At 51.8% G+C, this 7,293-nt stretch overlaps 1 protein-coding gene across 1 annotated transcript in view; it reads left to right on the top strand.

Moving 5' to 3' along the window:
* Window positions 1-7,293, top strand: part of TEDC2 (tubulin epsilon and delta complex 2) — a 32,087-nt gene that overhangs the window by 578 nt on the left and 24,216 nt on the right. The window lies entirely within an intron of this gene.

The raw sequence follows: 7,293 nt of genomic DNA on the forward strand, positions 1-7,293 counted from the left end.
TCCACAGGAGCCATGCTATGGACCATGACTGTTCCTGGCTGAAGCTGGGCTCTGCCAGCATCACTCCAGGGGCACTGTGCAGCTGGAAAGATGCCCTCTCAAAAATCATCTGCACAATTCATTTCAGAGTCAGAGCAGTCTGCCAGCAGCTCTAGTCATGCTGTCCCATCCCATTCACACGGACATGAGTAATTATTGAGCACTCTAGCTACTAAAACTGATTAGAGCAAAACAAACTAATTTTGTTGCAAGGCAATGCTGTGACCTCGTTAACGATGGTAGTAATGGGCTAACAATATTTCTCCCTTACACAGTGATGTCTTTCATTAGCGCTCAAGCTGTTTTGTAAAGGAGCTTAGTACATTCCTATAAACTCATTTGCATAGGAGGAAACCCAGGCCAACACCCGCGTATCCAGAGGCTGCTCCCTGGGACTCAATCTGGATTGAGAGCATGGAGAAACATCACCCTGCAGCCAGGAACAATAACCCGAGGCGCAGGGCCGGCGTGGGGGCAGCCCTGCCTTCCCGGCCTCTTCGAAGCAGGCACCTGGTCCAGCTGCTACAGCCCAGCCCGGGCAGATCCCTGCCAGACCCGCACAGCAGCTTCGCTCCTCCTGCATCACAAACCTACACCTCTCATCTCTCTTTGTGAATGAAGAGCGCAACTCTGGGCATCCAAACTCACCGTGAGGGTCACACAGACTGGACACATTCCACAGCACCGTTATTAACCTCCCTGCGTGTGGAGCTGACCAGCAGCTCCTTAAAGCTCTCGCACCTCCCCTCTTACAAGGCATTAGCCATTAAACAGAGCTCCAGCTGCCCTCGAGCCAGTCTGATGTCCTGCACGAGGCACGGGCACACCAACAAGGATCCTTCCCAAGAACTTCCATGAAGAGACACCTTTGCAAATTATGCTTTCCCCTCCATCCTTTGTGTACCTACAGACGCGCCAGGGACGTTCAGCATGTACCAGCTTCAGAGCAGGCTGCCCCAGCAAGGGCATCTCTCCCCATGCCCGAGAAAGAGAAGCTGGGATCTGTCAGGTTTCGGGGCCAAAGCAGAGGGAACAGCCCCTGCCTGCCGCCCTGGGGGCTGGGACAAGGATCCTGCAGCTCCAGGAGCGGCTGGGATCCCAGCAGGAGGCAGATTGGGAGGGCTTAAACACTTCTCACTCAGGATCACCTGCAGCCAGGCCTGATTTAACCCACCCTGCCACAGACCACCAGCTCACGGGGCTGAGCTTCAGCACCTCAGGCACCACACAGCTCCCTCCCCAAGGCCAAGCCGAGACTTCCCCTTCACTTGGAACAGCAGGGACAACAAGACCTCAAGATAGCGCTGCCACATAACAGCCCCATCCCCCAGCCTGCCTTTCCCCCTGCCCTGTAGCCAAAAGCCTCAGGGCACTTGCTAATCACTAATTAACAAGCTCCTACAGCTCTGCTTTTGAGGAGGGCTGGGAAATCACTTCTCCTCATCTCAAAGATAAGGAAAAGCCCAGCACAAAAGGAGACGATGCTCTTTGAGGTCCCCACAGGCTTGTCTGGAGTGCAGCAGCTCAGCCCCCCTGGCCTTGCAGGGCTGCACCAGGAGTGCTGAGAGGTGACAGGGTCTGTGGCCATGTGCTTTACAGCTCCCAGCCAAGGCTCACACACAGGTTAAATGCATTTAAAGAAAGGATTAGTCCACTTACCCCTCTGCACTGCTAGAAAGGGATGTTTGTGCAGCAAAACAGCAGAGATTCGATCTAAGGAGCTCAATCACAGCCAGAGGGCAACCGCTCTGTTCCCACGGAGCCAGCACGGCACTGTATGGCAGGGGGCAGCTTCACCTGCGCTCACATCCCAGGGACTTCTGGGCTCTCTTATGCAGCTCACACATTCTTAGCACTCCATGAAATACTAAAAGCAAGACAGGCAGCTGCCCTGCCCCACTCTGACCACTTGCAGGCTGACGGGAGCTCTCACGGTGCCACTCGCGGTGCTCTGAGAGGCAGAGTCACCTTCTGCCAGCTCTGTGCTGCAGACATGGGCACAGGCACCTCCAGGTGATGTCCCCAGGTGCCTCCTGTAAAGAAACACAACCAAAACTGGGTGTTACACTGGTCAGACACGCCCAGAACCAGGCTGGATACTGGCACCGGGGTAACGTGCAGGCACACAAAGAACATTCACCCGAACATTCTATAACCATGGGGAAAATGGGCAAGTTCTTGAGACAAGTAGGTTTCTGCCTCTCTTTTGGAAGAAGGCTTATAAATGCTAATCCCAAAGCTCCCAGAACAGGGACAACCCAGCACTACAGCCCTGGCAAGCTAGAACAGCAGCAAGGGGGGAGATGGCAGCTCAGAGGCCTCAATGCACACAGAGCAGCACTGGAGCTGCCAGAACGCTGCTCAGCACAGCAGGATCAGACCCCATTGCCACCACCAGTGGGAACAGCATCACAGGAGCCCTGCAGAAGACCAAGCAGTTCTCAGCCTCCCTCGTTTTAGCATTTCTTTTTCCCCTTACTTTTAAGTCACTGAAATCCCTGTATAAGTCGGGAAGCCCTTGTACTTCGGTGTATCTCCAGGAGCTTCCAAGCCATCAAAAGAAAACAATTCTACCAAATTCTCCCTGCTTCACTTTTTAACTCCCTGTCATGCAGGCACCAAATCTCTGAGGCAGAGGAGCTCAGCCCAGGACCCGAGCCTTGTTTCACACTAAATTTGATCTGCCAGACATCCAAAAAAAAATCACATCAGTCATTCTGCTTCAGAGCTGGTTTCTCAGCATGGAAAATTACATTTCCTACATGTAGCTAATGCATGAAAAGCTTTGAAAGGTCAAAAAATGAAGCCATCAATTTATCACAAAAAGTAACTTGCTATTAAAGCTGCTGAAAGCCTGGGCTCCCCGGTGCAAACACTCCACCTAGAGCCAGCTGTGCCAGCCCTGCTTGGCCAGGGCTGCCAGCACCAGCGGGTGACTCGGCAGTGCCACTACAGCCACCAAACAGCAGCCACTGCTCTGAAGGGGACCCAAGGAGACTTGTGGTGGTACAACCTCCCCTGCTTGTGCAGGTCTCAGCAGAGAGGACCCTCACTCCCAAAGAAAAAAAAAACTACCTGTGCTCTTGTATTGGCTTCCCTTTGGGCACCATCCTGGAGAGAGGTCACCCATGAGGGGATCCCAGCCAGCAACATCCTGTCCCTCTGTCCTTAGGACAACACGTGGCTGAGCAAAGCATGAGTGCAAACATGAGGTGTGAAAGCACTGGGGTGGCAGCAGAGCTCCCAGACACACTGCCAACACTGCACAGGAGCCTGAGGGGCCGAGCCACGCAAGATCCTCTCTCCCACCCAGCAGCTGAAGGGGAGCAGAGACCACAGTAACTCATTCCACCAGAGCAACAGCATCCAGCCCACCCATAACTCTGCCCAGGACAATTCAGTGCCACTGAAATGGCACTGCTGTCCCCCTGCTGTGTCCATCCTCCAGCCCTGTGGTCGTTCCTCGTACCTTTTTGCATCCCCAAAAAAACCCAAGCAGTGCCAACCAAGGCAGGATTTGATCCCCATGCTCTCATTCTGGCCCAATGAGACCCAGGTCAAGTGTCTCACAGGTGAGTGAGAGTCCTGCAGCTGAGCAGGACTGGCATGCAGTACAGGATCATGGGGCTGCCCAGGGCCAGGAGCCACAGGGGTTGGCACTCGTCCCTTCCTGCCTTAGGGCTGCAGCAAACAGGCTGTGGCATTCCAGAGAGCCTCAGCAGGACACAGCATCCCTCACCTGCCACAGCTCACCACAAAGATGTCGTTTAACATCTCAACTTTAGAGCTGGGAGAAACCTGAAGCAAGCTGGGAGGGGAGTGCAAGCCCAGCCTGGAGAGGATGCAGGCTGCAAGCAGCAGAAACTCCACACCAAGCTGAGCACAGCTCTGGCCCTCGCCGCCATCCTGGTGCTGGGAAAGCTGCCACCACACATTTCTCCTTTTGGGACAGAAACAGCCCCACAGGGAACAGCTGCCTCAGCACTGCTGCACCTGAGAGCAGCCAGGCCCTGCCAGCAGTGCCCCAAGGCTGTCCCCCCATCCTTGCCAGCTCCCAGTGCCAGGACACACAGGGCACTTGGCTACACTGGCTCAGTGCCATCCTCTGTAGCTGTCTCCAGACACAGCCTGGGACTCCCCAGGCACTCTGCTGCGGGCTCCAGACACACAGGCTCTGCCCCAGCCCTGCTCCTGTGCCATTCCCAGTGCCAGCACTGCTGCACATGGATGGCAAGGATGGGAATTTCTGCAGCTGAGCTCTGTGCAAATGGTGATCATGTGCCCTCTTACTTTAGAGATGACAAGAAGAGTGTTTGCTCTTGAGTTATGACTCGTGGGAGGTAATTGGCATTCCCATTGCCATAATGACCTCATGCTGGAGAGAACATCTGACCCTTCTCTGACCACTGCTCTAACCGTCCTGGAGGAGCACACAGGACGCTGGCACTGTGTTCTCTTCCAATGAACACCCCAAGCTGCCCACAAACATCTAAGCAGGTGTCAGTGGAGAAAGTTGGGATAGCTCCTGGTACTGCACAAGAATGGATGGAGATGCCTCATCCCAGTGAGGCTGCTCTCCAGAATGAGACACCCAGGTGACATCGCTTCCTCTGCAGGGCTCTGGCTCTCTGGGGTGTAGGGAGAATGGGAAGGGGGCACAGTATTCCCCAATGAGTTGCAGCTGGGGCCAGTTAAGAACAAGTGGCATATACACCTGTAAGCAATTAAGAACAAGGAGCATAAAAGGGTGGAGTCAGCCAAAGAGTCAGAGCAAGAGCCAGATGAAGACTGCAAGAAGAGCCAGGAGAAGGCTGCTGCAAAGACCAGGAACCCCAGTAGAAAAGAGAAGGATCCCAAGACCCCAGGAGAGAAAGACCAGAAGAAGACCTGGGAGGAGATGGACTCTGTTGTTATCAGAAGACCTTGGAGAAGGTGTTGAGTTCCCCTGAGGGGGATGGACCCCAGGAGGGTAGACCCCAGGAGAGGGTTGAGAAGCTTTGGACGTGCCAGGGCTCTGTGGCAGTCTGGCAGCAATATCCTTCATTGGTGGAGGGGATGGACATGCATTGGGAAAAGCCCCTGGAGGGGCTGGACTCTGCTGTTGTAATGTATTGCTGTAATATAGAAGTATTGTTGTATTGTTTACTGTTATGTATAAGTATTAGTGTAAAGTGTTTAGGGCTACTGTGACCCACTGGGACGGAGTGGGGGAGGCGGCATTGGTGAAGCTGAGAGTGGCAGGTGGAAGCCACAAGGAGGTCTAGACCTGATTATCTCAATCAAGACACCTGGGAATAGGTGAGCCACCAACAAGTAATAATTATGGGACATTTGAGGGATTTGGTTTGGGACATTTGAGGTATTTACTTCGAGTTATGACTGCCTTGACTAGAGGAGATAGATGTTGTTAGTAATGTAACTGTTATAATGTATAAGTTATAATGTATTGCTGTAATATAGAAGTATTGTTGTATTGTGTATACTGTTATAATATGTTACTGTAATGTATAAGTATTGTTGTAAATGTGTTTAATACAACACTGAGGAACAAACTCACCAATGGCATTTGCCTTCCCTGCACTGGGAAAGACCATGTGAGACTGACACAGCTCCAGGGTGCAAACAGGAATGAACTGTAGGTTCCCTGGGCTGGAAATCATTTAAACAACTGTTGTCAGCATAAAAACAGATGTGGTTTTTCACTTAGAAGAAGGGGAGCAGGAAGATCTCTACTAATCTAATTAATTAATCCAACTATTATGAGAAATGTCTCATCTAAAGTTATGAAATGCTGATAAGTCACTTTAAAAAAGATTTATCAGTGAAGCCCAGCTTTGCTGAGGTGAAAGCTGTAAAAGTCAACTTTCAGGTACTCAGGGACATGCTGGAATAGGAAATTTCCCACCTCTATTTCAGGGAAGAAAACACCATTATTCAGCAAGTTCTGAACTTCTCAAAAGGCAGGATAATTTCCAGGGACCACATGGGAGTTCAGGGAAATAAAGCAGAACAGCCAACCCCAGAGCATGATACCATTGGAGACAGTCCAGGCTTAAGAAGCACAAAGCAAATTTCCCTGGGTTTAAATATTTTTGAGGTTGCTGTTTTAGAGGTAAAATATTTATGATAAAGAAGGAAGATAAATTGCCCCCTCCTTATTTCACTGCTGGAATTGGCAGCTGAGAGCAAAAACAGCGCCCTTAGGAAGAAGGTAACAAGGAAAAGCGAGTTCCTGAGCACCACACTGCACCATCCCCTTGTGGAGGGGAATACACAGGAAAGCTGAGCATGAGACAAACACAAACTGGTCCTTCACTTGCAGATGTTTCACTGGTGTAAATGCGCACCCAGCCAACCCAAGGACCAACTCCAACTTGCTCATCCCCACATTGAAGCATCCTGCTGACTCCAGGCCTCAGGAATCAATGCCCAGCACTTGCCTGCTCTGTATTTATTTCTATAAAACACACACAACTTGTTGCTCATATTCAAGAATAAACTGTTCAGGGAGCACATCTGCACATACTGTATTCTCAGGGAAGCAATTTCTGCTGGTTTGGTTGGCTGAACTTCAATGTCACCTGCACGAGAAATTTCCCTGTTCCCCCATTCTCAGACAAACCTGAAGAAATCCAGCTTTCACCAACAGAGGAGAAAAATCGAGGCTGCTCCACACGGTGACAATCCATGGCTGCAGGAGCCAGGACACCAGCCAGCAGGGTGGGAGGTAAACAGCCCGCTGCCAGCATCGCCACTTCCCTGGAAATCACATATTCTACGGAAACCTCGAAACTAAAGGAGAAAAGCCCCGGTGCAGGAATGAACCTGCCAGACGAGGAAGCCTCTGGGCACACGCCATGGAGCGGGATTACTGCGGGACCCGCTGTTCAAAAGGGCAAATATCCTCCGAAACCAAGGCAGCAACAGAGACAACGAAATCGTTTAAAGTGAAAACCTGCTAAGGAAAAAAGGCGCTGGCGGCAGAGCAGCGCTCCAGGGCAGCACCGCCAGGCAGGCTCTATTCACTGAGAGGACTGAAATCGAACAGCAAAACAGCATTGCAAGAGCATGAAGTAATCCCACCCCTGCAGTTCGTGTTTTCCTACCCAATTAGCTACTCCAAGTGTAGGAGGGAAAAGGGAAAGGAAAAAAACATTTAAACGCGCTGCAAAGCCAGGAGATGTTTTGCAACTCCCGGGCTCCTGCAGCAGAGCCCTGCGCTCCCGACAGCCGCGGGCGAGGCGGCGGGACCCA

The sequence above is a fragment of the Geospiza fortis genome, unplaced genomic scaffold, assembly GCF_000277835.1.
Source record: "Geospiza fortis unplaced genomic scaffold, GeoFor_1.0 scaffold114, whole genome shotgun sequence".
NCBI lineage: Eukaryota > Metazoa > Chordata > Aves > Passeriformes > Thraupidae > Geospiza > Geospiza fortis.